This window comes from Eulemur rufifrons, chromosome 30 (assembly GCF_041146395.1).
Source record: "Eulemur rufifrons isolate Redbay chromosome 30, OSU_ERuf_1, whole genome shotgun sequence".
Lineage (NCBI taxonomy): Eukaryota > Metazoa > Chordata > Mammalia > Primates > Lemuridae > Eulemur > Eulemur rufifrons.
In genome coordinates this window covers 103033934-103051807 of record NC_091012.1, presented here as the reverse complement: position 1 = coordinate 103051807, position 17874 = coordinate 103033934, and the positions used below count along the sequence as shown (strand labels likewise).

At 37.8% G+C, this 17874-nt stretch overlaps 1 protein-coding gene across 1 annotated transcript in view; it reads left to right on the top strand.

The window, feature by feature from the left end:
* The window catches only part of SHROOM4 (shroom family member 4), a 190414-nt gene that overhangs the window by 161070 nt on the left and 11470 nt on the right, over window positions 1-17874 (top strand). The gene's annotated exons all lie outside the window — the stretch shown is intronic.

Genomic DNA, 17874 nt, shown 5'->3' with positions numbered 1-17874 from the left:
TTTTTATTTTTTTTTTTTGAGACAGAGTCTCACTCTGTTGCCCAGGCTAGAGTGAGTGCCGTGGCGTCAGCCTAGCTCACAGCAACCTCAAACTCCTGAGCTCAAGCGATCCCCTGTCTCAGCCTCCCGAGTAGCTGGGACTACAGGCATGCGCCACCATGCCCGGCTAATTTTTTCTATATATATTTTTAGCTGTCCATATAATTTCTTTCTATTTTTAGTAGAGGTGGGGTCTCGCTCATTGCTCAGGCTGGTCTCGAACTCCTGAGCTCAAACGATCCGCCCACCTCGGCCTCCCAGAGTGCTAGGATTACAGGCGTGAGCCACCGCGCCCGGCCACAACCTAGTTTTAGAACATTTCTATCACCCTGAAAGGATCCCTCATGCCCATTTGCAGTCACTCTCCATTCCCACCCTCAATATCAAGCAACCAATAATCTACTTTCTGTCTTTATAGATTTGCCTTTTGTATACATTCTACAATATGTGGACTTTTGTGTCTGGCTTCTTTCACGTAGCAGGATACCTTAGCAGTTCATCCATGTATCTGTACTTCATTCCTTTTTATTGCCAAATAATATTCCATTGTACAGATGCACTGCATTTTGTTTATCCATCTATGCTTAATGGACATTTAGGTTGTTTCTACTTTTTGACTATTGTGAATATTACTGCCATGAACATTCATATACAAGTTTCTGTGTAGATACATGTTTTCAGTCCTCTTTGTTATAAACTTAGGAATGGAATTTCTGGGCCATATGGTAACTTTGTTGTTTAACTTTTTGAGGAACTGCCTGTTTTCAAAAAGCATCTGTACCATTTTACATTCCTACCAGCAATGTAAGAGGGTTCCAGTTTCTTTTCACTATTTTTAATACAATGATTATGTGTTACTATGTGATTTTAAAAATATTTAAGGAGAAGAATGTTTGTTGTTGCTGTGATTGCCTATGGTGTCTTCTTCATAAATTCCTTCCCCAGGCTGATGTCCATAAGAGTTTTTCCAATATCTTATTCTAGAATTCTTATACTTTCATGCCTTAGGTTTAAGTCTGTTATCCACCATGAGTTGATTTTTGTGAGAGGTGAGAGGTGCAGATCCTGTTTCAGTCTTCTCCATGTGGCTATCCAATTTTCTCAGCACCATTTATTGGATAAGGATTCTTTCCCCCAGTGTATGTTTTTGTATGCTTTGCCAAATATTACATAGCTATATGAGGATGGTTTTATATCTGGGTTCTCAGTTCTGTTCCATTGGTCTATGTCTCTATCCTTGTGCCAGTACCATGCTGTTTTAATTACTGTAGCCTTGTAGTATAGCTTGAAGTCTGGTACCTGGATGCCTCCCAATTTGTTCTTTTTGCTTAAGATTGCTTTTGCTATACAGGGTCTTCTCTAGTTCCATACGAAACATAGAATTATTTTTCCTAGATCTGCGAAACATGATGTTGGCATTTTAATAGGGATCGCATTGAATCTGTAGATCACTTTGGGTAGTATAGACATTTTAACAATGTTGATTCTGCCGACCCATGAGCATGGTATGGTTTTCCATCTGTTTATGTCCTCTGCTATTTCCTTCCTGAGTGTTTCATAGTTTTCCCTATAGAGATCTTTTACCTCCTTAGTTAAACATATTCCTAGGAATTTTATTTACTTTGTTGCTATTGTGAAGGGTATTGAGTCTTTGATTTGGTTCTCAGTTTGACTGTTGTTGGCATACAGGAATGCTACTGATTTCTGTACATTGATTTTATAACCTGAGACTTTGCTGAATTTGTTTATCAATTCCAAATAAATGGGACCTGATCAAATTAAAAAGCTTCTGCACACCCAAGGAAACTATCATGAAAGCAAACAAACCTACAGAATGGGAGAAATTATTTGCATGCTACACATCTGATAAAGGGGTGATAACTAGAATCTATATGGAAGTCAGGAAAATCAGCAAGAAAAAATCAAGAAAACCCATTAAAAAGTCGGCAAAGGACATGAACAGAAACTTTTCAAAAGAAGATAGAATAATGGCCAATAAACATATGAAAAAATGCCCAACATCTCTAATTATCAGGGAAATGGAAATCAAAATCACAATGAGATATAACTTAATTCCAGTAAGAATGGCTTCTTTCAAAAAGTCCCAAAACAATAAATGTTGGTGTGGATGTGGAGAGATAGGAACACTCATACACTGCTGGTGGGACTGCAAACTAGTACAACCTCTGCGGAAAGCAATAGGGAAATACCTTAAACAGATACAAGTAGACCTATCATTTGATCTAGCAATCCCATTACTGGGCATCTACCCAAAAGAACAAAAGACATTCTATAATAAAGATATGTGCACTGGAATGTTTATAGCAGCACAATTCACAATTGCAAAGATGTGGAAACAACCCAAGTGTCCATCAATACATGAGTGGATTAATAAAATGTGGTATATGTATACCATGGAGTTCTACTCGGCCACAAAAAGCGATGGTGATATAGCACCTCTTGTATTATCCTGGATAGAGCTGGAGCCCATTCTACTAAGTGAAGTATCCCAAGAATGGAAAAATAAGCACCACATGTACTCACCATCAAACTGGTATTAACTGATCAACACTTATGTGCACATATGGAAGTAACATTCATCAGGTGTCGGGCAGATGGGAGGGGGAGGAGGGGATGGGCATATACACACCTAATGTGTGTGGTGCTCACCGTCTGGGGGATAGACACGCTTGAAGCTCTGACTCCGGTCGTGCAGAGTCTATATGTATGTGTGTATATATATATGATATATATATATATATATATAATATATATATTATCTAAGCGTTTGTACCCCCATAATATGCCGAAATAAAAAAATAAAGAGAAAAATGTTTTAAAATACACTTTAACATTTAAAAATGTTTAAAAAGAAGTTGGCTATGGGAAAGGAAAGAGAGAGATGGCGTTATAATTAGAGGGGGTAATTTGGCTTAATTTAGTGATTCTCAAAATGTGGCCCCAGGCCCAGCAACCTCAGTATCGCTCAAGATCTTGACAGAAATGCACATTCTCAGGCCCCACTTGCACCTACTGAATCAGAACATGGCGATGTGGCCCAGCAATCTGTGCTTTAACAGACCCTCCAGGCAATTTTGATGCAAGTTACGTTTGAGAACCACCAGTTTGGTCAGGGTCTGGGAAACTGGATTAAGTTTAAAAGCAGAAAGGAGAGACTGATAGGAAGGGAAGGGGTAGTGACACCGAAGATAGAAGAGGCAGATCACAGTTTAAGATCTCAGGGAAAATGGAAAGGACTAGGAAAGGCCTAGGGAAGAGATGCCATTTGTGAGGAGAAACCCTGGTGGAGTTTCCTCTCACACTCTCCCCACCGCCACACACATGCATTTGAACATTTACCATGTCATTTCTGTCACAACTGGAATGATGGGTGCAGGAGGAAAAATCAAATATAAATTCTGATTCTTTTGCCTGGAAGCCTGCAATGGATTGATCATTCCAGGTAGTCACACTCTTGGTTTTCTCTCTCGACCGTTATTTGGTTTGTGTGCAGAGAATGTAAAACTCATTTTAATATTAGTACGAGGGAAAAAATGGTGGGTAGGTTTACCGGAAGAAAAAGCTACATAAGTGTGATGTACTTAAATGCCAAAAGAAATTATTTCCTGATTATCTCTCTTGTTTTTTTTGTACCTGTGATTACCTGTTGTGATCCTTTCTGTTTTTCCACTTTGCATAGAACTTTAGAATGTGTAGGATGTTTTTATACACATGGGCACAGTTAATCCTCACGACAATACTGTGAGGTGAAGCCTTATTTTTCCCATTTTACTGATGAGGAAGCTAAGTCTCAGGAAAGGTGTTATTATGTTATTAACAACAGCAGGTATAAGAGCTAACATTTCTTGAGTGTATAAGTCAGACACTGTTATAAGCATTTCACATGAATTATTTTATTTATCATTTATGGTGACCCCATGAGATAGTTACTATTTATTGATCCAATTTTGCAAATGAGGAAACTAACTCACAAGGAGATTACAGTCACCTACTCAAGGCAAAATGGGTGTCTGACTCCAGAGGCCATTACTTCTGGGATTTTATGGCTAGCACGTGACCAAACTAGAGCTCAACCTGAGTTTTCAGTTCTCAGCCTAGGGCTCTCTTCCTTCCCTTTGTCATACCATATCCTGGACACAGTGTGAAATATCTAGTACACATTTCCTATTTACTGATTGAGTGAAATAAAATGGATAATTCAGAGTTGAATCTGATTCCATTAGGAAGAGTACACTTTTCAGGACGCCTTTACCACCTAAGAAGCATGCAACTTTCGGAGGCACGGAAGGATTTATCACAGGGTGACAAAGTGAATTTAAATACTTGGGTATTAATTTAACACTGGGCACACAAAACTTAGTCAAGGAAAATTATGTAATTCTAATGGGAGAAATAAAGACATGAATAAATGCGTAGCTATACTCTGCTTCAATTTGAGAAGACTAAATATAGTAATGATTCCAATTCTCTGTAAGTTAATATATAGACTTAATGTGCTCCAATTAGAGTCACCATAGGATATTTTACAGAACTTGTCAAATTTACAGTGAAATCTATCTAGAAGAATAAATAGGCAAGAATACCAAAAAATGTAATTACTTAAAAAGTTAATGATGGTAGACTTACCCTATCAGATTTGAAAACCTATCATAAAGTGACAGTTATTAAAACCATATGATAGTGGTTTTAAAAAGGTCAAACAGTGAAATAAAAAGAGTATTCTATTTGTTTGAGATATCTCCATATTGCTTTCCACAGAGGTTGCACTAGTTTGCAGTCCCACCAGCAGTGTATGAGTGTACCTGTCTCTCCGCATCCACACCAACATGTATTGTTTGGGGACTTTTTTATAAAGGCCATTCTCACTGGAGTTAAGTGATATCTCATTGTGGTTTTGATTTGCATTTCCCTGATAATCAGAGATGTTGAACATTTTTTCATATGTTTGTTAGCCATTCTTATATCTTCTTTTGAAAAATTTCTGTTCATGTCCTTTGCCCACTTTTTGATAGGGTTGTTCGATTTTTTCTTACTGATTTTCCTGAGTTCTAAATAGATTCTTGTTATCAGTCCTTTATCTGATGTGTAGTATGTGAAAATTTTTTCCCATTCTGTAGGTTGTCTGTTTACTCTCATGACTGTTTCTTTGGCTGTGCAGAAGCTTTTTAATTTATTCAATCCAGAAATCCCATTATTGGGCATTTACCCAGAAGAACAAAAGTCATTCTATAAAAAAGACATCTGCACCCGAATGTTTATAGCAGCACAATTCACAATTGCAAAGATGTGGAAACAACCCAAATGCCCATCAATTCATGAATGGATTAGCAAAATGTGGCATATTTATACCATGGAATATTACTCAGCTATAAGAAATAGCGGTGATATGGAATCTCTTTGGTTCTCCTGGAGAGAGTTAGAACCCATTCTATTAAGTGAAGTATCCCAAGAATGGGAAAATAAGCACCACATGTACTCACCAGCAAACTGGTTTCCCTGATCATCACCTAAGTGCACATTTGGGAATAACACCAATTGGGTATCGGACAGTGGTGGGAGCTGGGGGGAAGGGATGGGTGTATACCTACTTGATGAGTGCGATGCGCACTGCCTGGGGAATGGACATGCTTGAAGTTCTGACTGGGGGGGATGGGAGTGGGGGGAGGGGATGGGTGCATACCTACATGATGAGTGCGATGCGCACTGTCTAGGGAATGGACACGCTTGAAGCTCAGACTCGGGGGGATGAGGGGGCATGGGCAATATATATAACCTGAACTTTTGTACCCCCATAATAAGCTGAAATTTAAAAAAAAACTAAAAAAAAAAAAATAAAATAAAATGCCTTTTAGTCAAAAAAAAAAAAAAAGAGTATTCTAAAAACAGATTCAAGCTATTTTAACAATATAGAACATACTAGAGCAACCCTGAACTGGGGAAGGCAATCACTCTTTCTTTAATAAATGCTGGGAATTTTAGATATCCATATGAACAATAATTAACTTCAATCTATAGCATATACTGTGCTTAAATCCATAGCACATACTGTCTAGAAAGTGGACCAGTGGGATAGCATATTTATTCCAGCGGTGGATGGAAGATAAATCTGTGTCTGCTAAATCGAGCATATCATCAGAGACAAGATGGATGGGCTCAAACATATAAAAGTTGGGAAAAAAAACCCTTTGTACAACAAAATGTAATAAAAAGCTAAGCGACAGAATGAGGAAAATGTCTGGGATCAGCATCACTGATAACAGTTGCCTGTCCAAAAAATATAAAGAATGGATACTGATATAGAAGGTCAGCTTTCAGATTTGGCTTCATAGGTGGACAAGGAAAATGAAGAGGCAATTTACTTTACACGTGAGGAAGTAATGACAGTAAAATGATTACATGGAAAAGTACAACCTCTAGCAATTAAAAAAGTACAAATAAAAGCAACTTTAGGGTATCACAACCTGCTTTTTAAACTATCAACAATTAATAGAAATGATAAATAGAAATTATAAAACCCTGTCTTGGCAAGGCTATAAGGAAATAGTATATGTTTCGGGAGCAATATAAATTGGTTTAGTCTTCCTAGAGAGCAATCTAGAAATATATGACAAGAGTTACAAAACTGTTTGTATTCTTTGACCCAGCATAGCCCCAAGGAAATAACCTAAAATGGGAAAAAAAAATTTAAAGATGTTCGTAGTAGTGCTATTTATAATCATGGAAGAAGTTTGCCAATCTGTCATCATGATAAAATAAAATAGAATAGGCACTAAGAGTGACAGGTATACAGATATTGGGTCTTGCACAGAAATGGGTATTTGTAATATTAATTTTATAAAGGCTAAATCCTAAGACACATGTTGAATCTGATAGCCATACGAAAAGGAAATTCAGGAAGGAATCTGGTAAAATGTAAATAGCTGGACTTGAATGTACATGATGTTCTTTGGGTACATGGCAATTTGCTGGAATTTATAATAAAAAAGAAAATCTGAAGGAGAGGCAGACCCCATTGGTTTGATTTAGTCCTGAGAAGTTAAAGATGAAGGGCTTTAAACAATCCCCATGCCAGTGACAGACAATGTCACTTATCAGACATACTTGCTCTCACTGCTACCTAGAATTGGGTTTGCTAGAATTCTCCATCAACCAGCACTTCTGCTTATCTAAATCCATGAGAACTTTGACATTTCTGAGGGGTTACATCACCAGACCTTTGTGAATCTCCAAATTTGTCACCACCACTACAACATCATACCCCTCACCCACCCCCTACCAATAAACATTTCATTCTTTGCTTCAGAGCCATCACTTGCTTAAAACCTTTCCATTTCTTTCCGTTTCCATCATTGGCAGGAGCTTGTAGATATTTTGCATTTCAGTGCCACTATTCACAAAGAAGCATATTTCCTCTCTACCATGGTTGCTGCATGTGTGTGTATACCTTGACAACAAATAGAGATTGGAGTCATTGGAGAGAGGAAGCTAAGCTTCACCCTGGACATCCCCAACAAAGCAAAGACTGCTCTGATCTCTTCTAAGGACACTTTGCCTCAGCCTCCTGGGGACTGGAGAAGGCTCAGGGCGAATCCTGCCACTTGCATTTGTTGTTGCCCTGCGAATCCTTCCTTACTTGAAGTTCTGTGGACCCGGGGACAAAGAGGGGTGGCAGCAACAAGCTCTCTGGGTCCTTTTCCCCTCCCTGTGTTGCCTCCTTGTGTCTCACTTCCTGGATCTTGCAAACATTTCCTTCAGCAATAGCCTGGGAGTGGCTGTTTCTCTTGGAGCAGTCTTATCTTTTGGCTGCTGAGGGAAGGGAAAGGCGAGAGGGGCTGGACCTGTGCACTGTTGCTACTGAGATCCTGGAATGTCAAGCTATTGTGGTAAGTTTAAAAATAAAATTTTCAAACAAGAAAACTTCAAAAGGGCCAAAGAAGAGGCAAGAGGAGATTTTTCAGTCTCTGCAAATATTGGTTTTCATTTTTGATTACTATTAGGCAGAAAAAAATACTTTAACCAAAAAGGAAAATCTGTTCATCAGAAGAAAAGGCAAGCTGTGCCAAGAGGAAAAGAGAAGAACAGCCCAGGCCTCTGCAAGCAGCTTGCTTTTGTTTTAGAGCTACAGTCTCCTTGCTGGTGTCAACGAGCAAGGAGTCCTTTCTCATAGTCAGCTTTCATGCTTCCTCCCCATTCTTCAGTGAGGAGCTAGAGTCTTCATGGACACCTGGGGAAGAATGCAGTACAAGTCCCTTTTTCTCCACCCCAGGAGTCCTTGCTCCAGTGGGATTCTTCCTCCAAGCGAGACAAGGCAGGTTCCAGTCTGGACACTGCTGCTTCTTGCTAGCTGGGAAAATGATTTACCCTTTCGAGGCCTCAAGATCCTCATCTGCAAACTGGCAATAATGGTACCTACTTCAACAGGTTGTTGTGAAGATTAGTTGAAATGCACACGTGGAAGTGCCTGACACAGTGCCCGGCACTTAGTAAGAAGCAAGAAACCGTAGTTCCCTTTCCTTAATGAAGCTCCTTGCCCTGCACCTAGGGAAAGAATCCTTACTTGGTCTCAAAGCGAAGTTGTAGATTTCTGTGCTTTTAGGAGACCTGAGCCCTTGAAAATAAGACGTCTGGAGGCTGATATCCTTGGCTTGAGCCTGACACACTTCAATGGAAGCCTTCCCTTCACTATTCTGCTGCAATTGTTGGAGCCAAGAAGGCAGGGAAGTGTCAGTTTTGCTCCCCTTTGATGTGGTCATCTTGCACAGTGTAATATCCATTGAGATGCTCTTGAAGGAATGACTCGTACACACATTGGCCCAGCTGATCCCATTGAGGGTAGTACTTCCCCTTTCTGAAGCCCTGCCGCCTTCTACCCGCCGCCCCCCCCCCCCCCCCCCCCCCCGCCCAATGCAAGTGACTGTACAAGGCTCAGGCTGGCCCAACACCGGGCAAGCAAGTGCGAGAGCAGTGCTTTTAAAACAAGGGCTGATGCAGAGAATAGCAATTTCCAGGTTGCCTTGTTAGAGCCCAGTGCCTCCAGATGGGGTCACAGTGCCATGAGTTGAGGCACCAGATGTCCCTAGAAGGGCATGTTCTTTTCTTCCAGCTGATTCTAGAGTTTACTACCAAGGACTCAATTCTGTAAGGCTGACCTAAGTAGTTAGTTACTAAACCAGACACCTTTGAATATCCAGTCCTTTTGATCTTCGCACTGCTCTTAAGCCTAAACTGGCTGTTATTCTCTCTCCCTTTTTAGTACACAAGAAAAGTGAGTGAATGAGTCCAGGGTTAAGATCCTAAAGATCCTTGGTAAGCTTAGGCCTTCTGGCTAGGCAGCCATTTGCCTGAGCTCGGACCCAAGGTCTCCTGGTTTCTTGGCTATGGAGTAGGTTCGAACACTAACCAGGGAGCAGCATAGTCCAACTCCCTTCATGGGAACGAGGAGCAGGGCTGAAGCATACAACGGCAAAGGTTGCTCACTGTACAATTTGCACAACCACATACAGTGACCCTGAGTAAGGGACTTCACTCTAACAGTAAAGATAGTACTGTCATTTATTGCACATCTTTCCATGCACCCAGCATCATGTCTAAGTCCTTTTTATATAGTTAATCCTCATGACTGTTTTCTAAGATAGGTATTTTAATGAAACTGAGATAAGTTAAATATCTTGCTCAAGGTCATGAAGCTTTTTTATTAATAGATATGAAGCCAGGTTTTTAAATTTTACTGGAACTGACACTGTATTATTTCTGCTTTGCTCTGTTGCCTTTCCTTTGCCCTGGTTAGGGAAAAAAGCAAGAGTGGTAAATTTGATTGCTGTCATGGAGCAGGGCTCTCCTCACCACAGCTGCAAGACATTGGCCCAACTGGGGCCTTTGGAGATACTGCTGTATTTCAGAAGATCTAGATTGGAGATGAAGATGGGGAAGGAGAAAAGAGGCAGGGATAGGAGGTAGGAATGGGCAACCGATTGTGTGTGGTGAGGGGTGAGGGACAGGATATATAGTTTGGAAACCAACCTAACTGGAATAAATAACTCTGGCCCCAAACCACAGCCCTCCCACCCCTTACACTCTAGACCTTTGTTTCCATAATATGGTCCCTGAACCACTTGTGTTAGAATCTCTTGGGTGAATTGTTTAAAATACAGATTCCTGGAGCCTACCACAGAGGTATAAAATCCCAATTAGAGGTGGGGCCCATGAATTTGCATTTTAAACAACCTCCCAAGGTCATTCTGATTAGGACCCACTTTGATTGTGAACTGCTGTCCCAGACCAGTGGAGTCCAGTAAAAGTTGATTGTACACCCTTCTTGGGAAGAATTTTTTGACCTGGTACCCTTGACATATGCTGGTAGTTCATTCATAAGCTTCTTATGTATACTAATGTCCTAATATTTATGTTTTGAATGCAAGAAATAGTGAAGAAAAAATAAGTATAAATGAAGCTCTGTGAAGACCACTGCCCTAGACTGAAAAATAAATGACCTGGCAAAAAAAAGTGGGTGGTTGGGACCCAGCTTGAGGAAGGAGAGAAGAGTAGTTAGCGCCCACTAGAATAGAAATATGACCTTATTTGTCTACAAACCCAGACCTCCCCCAGAATGAAGAAAAAGGGAACCACAAAGATCGCAAGGTGATTATCAGGAACCCATCAATCCCTAGGCTTTGGGCACCAAATACTGAAAAATAGCTGGGCAAGGCTGAAGGGCATTGGCCCAGGCTCAGTGTTCAAGTAGGAAGTGATATTTTGTGGAAGCACCTACTTGGGACAAGGACCTTATCTTTTGAGATGCGTAGCTAAGGAAGGCTCTGACAAAAGCCTTGATCGAAGCAGAGAAGCTCCATGCAGCTCTTTTGAAGAAGAGCAGCGCTCTTTGAGTACCATAGAGTACATCAGCCCAGTAATAGAGTTAGGATCCGGTTGAGTAAAATGAATAATTTCTATTAACTCACACCACCCCAAAGAAATATGCAATGTAGGTAAAAAAAGAAAGAAAGAAAGAAAGAAAGAAAGAAAGAAAGAAAGAAAGAAAGAAAGAAAGAAAGAAAGAGAAAAAGAAAGCATACTTGCTATGCAAACACAGCCTCAATATAAATCCCAGCTCCCTCCTCCCCCGACAAACTCCAGTCAGATTCTGGAGCAGTTGAACAGCTGCCGGCTGCTTTATCTGCCACTCATGGTTGCCCTGGCCTGGCAACCTGGGCCCTGAGGTACGAGTGAGAGAAATCTAACTTTTCTCCTTTGCCGTAGCCACACAAACCTGCATTTATCCACACTAAAGCAGTATCTACTGAGCACCCACCCTATGCCAGGCACTGTGCTGGGTACTGGTGACACAGTGGTGAACATGACATGGCCTTTGCCCTCAAGATGGCCATGTGGAAGGAGCAGACAAATAAGCAGCACGGCATTAGGAAAATTAGTGGGTGCTGTAAGGGCAGAGTCTGGGCTCCTACCCCATACTCGGGGGGATCAGGGAAGTCTTCCTCGGGAAAATGGTATCTAAGTGGAAATCTGAGGAGGAAGTCAGATGAAGAGGGAGAAAAAGAGAGTGTTTCACAGGGAACAGAGTATATAAAGGCCAAAAGTGTGGGAGGTGTGGGATGGCAGAATCTTAAGGAGCCTCATAAATCACAGTAAGAGGTCTATGTTTTATGAATAATGTAGGCTTCAAGCTGGGAAATGTATAACATAATAGGATTTATGCTTTATTTCTCTGTCATCTTTAAGTGTTACTTAATATTAGTTAAAAAAGTAATAAATGTGTTTAGTATATGTGCACACAGATGCGCACACACACACTGTAAGAGAATCTTACCTCAAACCATCAGTATAATTTCTCAGAAGAGAACAGTAATAGCAGTTTCTTGTGTATCTTTCCAGAAAATTAACACGTGTGCATGTATACACACTCCTTTTTACAAAAATGAGAACATATTACACTCATTTTTTAATATTCTACATCTGCTTTTTATTCCAGTGTTGTTTTCATTACATATACTGCAATACCTTTAACAGCTATATAGTATTCCATATTTAGATATTCCCTGTTTCATTTAACCAGCCCCATTGAAAGGCATTTAGGTTGCTTCCAGTCTTTTGTGATTACACACAAAGCTACAGTGAATATCCTTATGGACATCTGTCTGTATTCATGTTGGAATGTGTCTGTAGGATAAATCCCTGGAAGTTGAATTGCTGGGTCAATGGATATACACATTTTACCTTCTTTTCCTTCCAAATTCCCTCCATAGGGGTTATACTAATTTCCACTCCCACCAGAACTGTATGATATCACCTGTTTCCTTCCACCCTCATCAATTCTTTCAGTTTTTATTTTAAAAAGTTTTATTATTGTTTGGATTTACATTTGTTTAATTTTCAAGATAAGTAATGATACCATCTATACATAATAAGATTTTCCCCTTCCAATGCTTATATCTTTATCTTGTTAAATAGCACTATCTAGTACTTTCAGAACAATATTAAATATTAGTGGGGAAAGTCGGCACCTTTGCTTTGTTCTTAATTTTAATGGTAATGCCTCTCGTGTTTTGCCATTAAGCACAATTTTGGCTTTTGGCTTTAAAAAAATGTATGATGTTAAAAATTCTAGAAGAAAATGTAGAACAAACTCTTCTGGACTTAGGCCCAGGCAAAAATTTATGTCTTAAGACCCCAAAGGCAAATACAGCAACAACAAAAATAAATAAATGGGACTTAATTAAATTAAAAAGCTTTTGCACAGCAAAGGAAATAATTAACAGAGTAAAGAAGCAACCTTCAGAATGAGAGAAAATAATACCAAACTATACTTCTGACAAAGAACTAATTTCCAGAATCTACAAAGAACTCAAATAAAACAGCAAGAAAAAAACAATCCCATCAAAAGTGGGCAAAAGGCATGAACAGAATTTTTTCAAAAGGCTGGATCCCAGACGTGGGGGCTGCAGAAGGTACACAGGGCCTGTCATCTTGCTGGGAACCACAGCAACATGAGGGTAAAGAGAACATAGTAGATAAATGCTAGGTAATGCCACAAGCTATGTATAAGAATGTGATAAGAATGAAGATATTTTAGCCTTTATGTATCATCATATATAAGACTATGAAGTAATAAAACATGTATGTGATTCATTAAAAAAAGAAGACAGACAAATGACTAACAGACATATGAAAAAAAATGTTCACTATCATTAATCATCAAGGAAATGCAAATTAAAACGACAGTGAGATACTATTTTACCCCTGTCAGAATGACCATTATTAAAAAGTCAAAAAACAACAGATGCCGGTGTAGATGCAGAGAAAAAGGTATGTTTATACCCTGTTGGTGGGACTGAAAATTAGCACAACCTCTGTGGAAAATAGTATGGAGATTCCTCAAAGAGTTAAAAGTAGACCTACCATTTGATCCAACAATCCCACGACTGGGCATCTACCCAAAGGAAAAGAAATCATTTTACCAAAAAGACACCTGCTCAATTCACAACTGCAATGATGTGGAATCAACCTAAGTGCCCATAAATACATGAGTGGATAAAGAAAATATGGTATATACAGGGCTGTCCAGAAAGTATCCAGTCATGTAATATGAAAAATTATGAAAATTATGTCTGGATACTTTCCAGATAGCTGTTGTATATACCACAGAGTACTACTGAGCACAAAAAGGAATGAAATAATAATAATAATGTCTTTTGCTGCAACTTGGATGGAACTGGAGACCATTATCCTAAGTGAAGTGTCTCAGGAATGAAAAAAACAAACACCACATGTTCTCAGTAATAAGTGGGAGCTAAACAATGGGTGCACATGGGCACAAAGAAAAGACATAATGGACACTGGAAACTAAGAAGGGAGGAGGGTGGGGAGTGAGGGATAAAAACTTACCTATTGGGTACAATGAGCACCACCCTGGTGGCAGGCACACTGACAGCCCTAAATTCAGCATTATACAGTGTATTTATTAACAAAAACTATTTTGAAATTTTAAAAAATTTTTACATCTTTGCAATTGTGAATTGTGCTGCTATAAACATTTGAGTGCAGATGACAATTGCAAAGATGTGGAAACAACCCAAGTGCCCATCAATACATGAGTGGATTAATAAAATGTGGTATATGTATACCATGGAGTACTACTCAGCTATAAGAAACAATGGTGATATAGCACCTCTTGTATTATCCTGGATAGAGCTGGAACCCATTCTACTAAGTGAAGTATCCCAAGAATGGAAAAATAAGCACCACATATACTCACCATCAAATTGGTTTCACTGATCAACACCTAAGTGCACATATAGGAATAATATTCATTGGGTGTCGGGCAGATGGGAGGCAGGGAGGGAATGAGTATATACATACATAGTGAATGCCATGCGCACCATCTGGGGGATGGACATGCTTGAAGCTCTGACTCGGGGGTGGGGCAAGGGCAATATACATTACCTAAACGTTTGTACCCCCATAATATGCTGAAATAAAAAAAGACTATAGAAATCAAAAAATTAAAAATAAAAAAAACTTTAATAAAAAGGATATGATGATAATGATGGTGTTGTGAAAATAAGACATCTTTTTCTGTTAGTTTTTTTAATTTGGAAAGGATGCTGAATTCTTATCAAATATATTTTAGCATTAGGGAGCATATAACATATATAGCATATAACAATGATTATATAACATATCTTTTGATTCACTGATGTTAAAGATATCAGTAGGTTTTCTAATACTGAACCAATCTTACATTTCTGGGATGCACCACACTTGTTCATGGTGTATTACATTTTTAACATCCTCCTGAATGCTCTTTGCTAGTATTTTATTTAAGATTTTTGCATAAATATTCTTAGATGAGCTCGATCTCTAGTTTTCCTTTATGTATGTTCTAGTTATTGGGTTTTGGTATCAATGTTATACAGGAATCTTTTCTTCTCTTTCTGTTGTCTAGATTCCAGAGTCTAGAAAGTATAAGTAACTTTATTTTTATCTGTTCCTTGAAGATTATTAAAATTAACACAAGACTATGTGATTGTGCTATTTTTTTGGTTAAATTTATAAATTTTTTTTTCTATGGTAACTGGTGGGTTTAGATATTCTCATTCTTCTGCAATCAATTTTGGTTAATTTTTGTTTATGCAGAAAGTCATTCTAAGATTCAAATTTGTTTTTATAGAGTAGAGCAAAACATTTTCTCATTCTTTTCATTTATTCTGTAACTGTGATTATTTCTCCAGTTCTAATTTTGTGTGTTTGGGTGTTTTTTAATTAGATTAGCAAGTGGCTTATCTGTTTTATTGTTTTATATTTTCTTTTGAAGAATTGTCTTTGGAATTAATTATTAGTTCTATCATTAGCTTCCTAGTATATTAATTTATGGCATTAGTTTTATTGTCTTTCTGCTTAATTTGGTTTTATTTTTATAATTTTTTTCTTAACTTCTTTTATTGAATGCTTAATTCATGTGTTTTAATTTATTCTTATGTATTAATATAAATATTTAAGGCTACACATTTTCTCTTGACTACTGCTTTAGTCAACCATATCCCCTACCTTCTGATATTTCCATTGTTATTTTCTAGGTATTCTACAATTTCAGATTAGATTTCCTCTTTGGCTAAAGTGAAGGGTTTTTTCCCGTTTATTTTCTACATACTAGAGATTTTGCATTTTCATTTTTGTTATTAATTTCTAGTGTTACTGTATTTTGATTGGAGAACGTGGTCTGTGCTACTTCCACTTTATGGCATAGTATGTAGTCAATTAAAAAATACTTAATGGACCTTTGGAAAAAAAGTATAGTCTATTTTTAGTGTACGAAGTTTAAATTTTCCATTATCTTAGTTTTTGACTGTCACACTCTGTCATCAGCTGAAACAGTGTCACATTTTGTTTCTGCTTTTTTCTACCTTTTGCATTTCCTATAGATTTTGTTTTATGAATTTCGATGCTGTTTTTTGATGCATAAAAATTCAGGGTAGTTACACCTTAATCATGTGTTCTGGTCGTTAGCATTATAGTGCCCTGCTTTGTCTTGTTTATTGCTTTTTGTCTTTTATTCAACATTTTTATGATATGAGTATCATAATTCTTGTTCTTTTAATTTTGACATCAATTAATTTATTAAACAAATATTTATTGACCACCTATTGTGTGCCAGGCACTAGAGACAAGATGAAATAAGACAAGATCCCTGCCCTCATGGAGCTTACATTTTCTTTGGACAGTAGAATAGAAAATAAACAAGTGAAAATAGGTATGTGATATACTATCAGGTGGAGATGAATGCTGTGAGAAAGAACAAAGTAGGATAAGGATAATTCAAGATAAGTAGTCTCTATTTTAGATAAGGCAGTCAGGAAAGGTCTCTGCCTGGTACACATTTATCATTCTTTTACTTTCCACTCGTCCATCATCTTTTTTGTTTTTGTTTTCTTTCATAAGGGGACAATGTCAGGTGAAAAAGTTTGCGCACAAGGGATTGTTATGATCTTAAGGCTCTATAGATATGCTAAGACCCAAAGGAGAAAACAGTGGGGTATGTCTGGATATGAATTTCTGATCCATATGAGTGATGAGCTAGCCCAGGATGGGGGCTGGAGATGAGGGATATTTTGTTTTCCATTCTGTATGAACTTGGCTACCATTATGTGTATTATTATTTTCTAAGGAAACATTCCTAGTCTTCATCATGCCTACTGAATGGATATTCTGTCTGATGATTTAATGGAACCCCTGGAATTTCCTGTCCCTGGGCAGGACTTAGCATGATGCTGATTGTTCACAGGCTACAGCAGGAAACCAGATATTGTGGCTTTGAGGGCTTAACTCTTTATATCTCTGAGGCTAAAGAGATGTCTTTTAACTTTGGTCATTCCTTATTTTATAGAAGTTTGACTTTTTATATATATTCAAATAAACCTGGACTTCTGCTCCTTGAAGATTTTTTTCCTATTTTATTGAAAAAAATAAGAATATCATTTCACCTCACAAGTGATAGTCTTTTAAATTTTCTGATAGTTTTTTATATGTATACTATATATATGCACATAATATATAATATATTAAAATTATATATACACACATATCCATAACTCTTGATCTAAAATTTATTTTGGCATATAATATATGATGTAGCTTTAAAAAGCACCGCCTCTGGAGTTATCTCAAGAAGATGTATTAAATAATCTTTCTTTATCCCTTGTTTTAGAAGATTACATATATGATGTTTTTATAGATAGTCTGGTTTGCTTCAGGACTTTATATTTTGTTCTGTTAATCAATAACACTCTGATTTAATTGCAATTGTTTTATAATATGCTTAATCCCTTACTTACCAGCTCCTCATTTCTTCTGTAGCAGAATACTCATTAATATTATATCCTAATTTTTTCCAAAAAAAAGCTAATTTTGAAAAAATTCTGTAGTTAAAATATTCCTATTGAGAATTCCAATTGCAATTGCATTAGGAGGTATCTTAAATCCAAAATAGCAGATATTTGTCAGTAGCCTACTTGGTGCTTCTTGTTACAAGTTTAAGATCATAGACAGAATGTATACATATCAATTCATGATATAGGTTGCATCTAGAGAGGCAGTAGGGGAATGGAAGTGGAGAGTGATAAAAAGGGTATTATTTCTTATTTCTTAAAAAAAATTAACAAAGCATAAATGCCAAATTATTCAAATGTAGTAAGTCTGGTGGTAGGTGGGAACATGGGTATTTATTATGGCAATCTCTGTACATTTCTAAATATTTGAAATTTTTCATAGTGAAAAACAAAACAAATAAAAACAACAGATGAG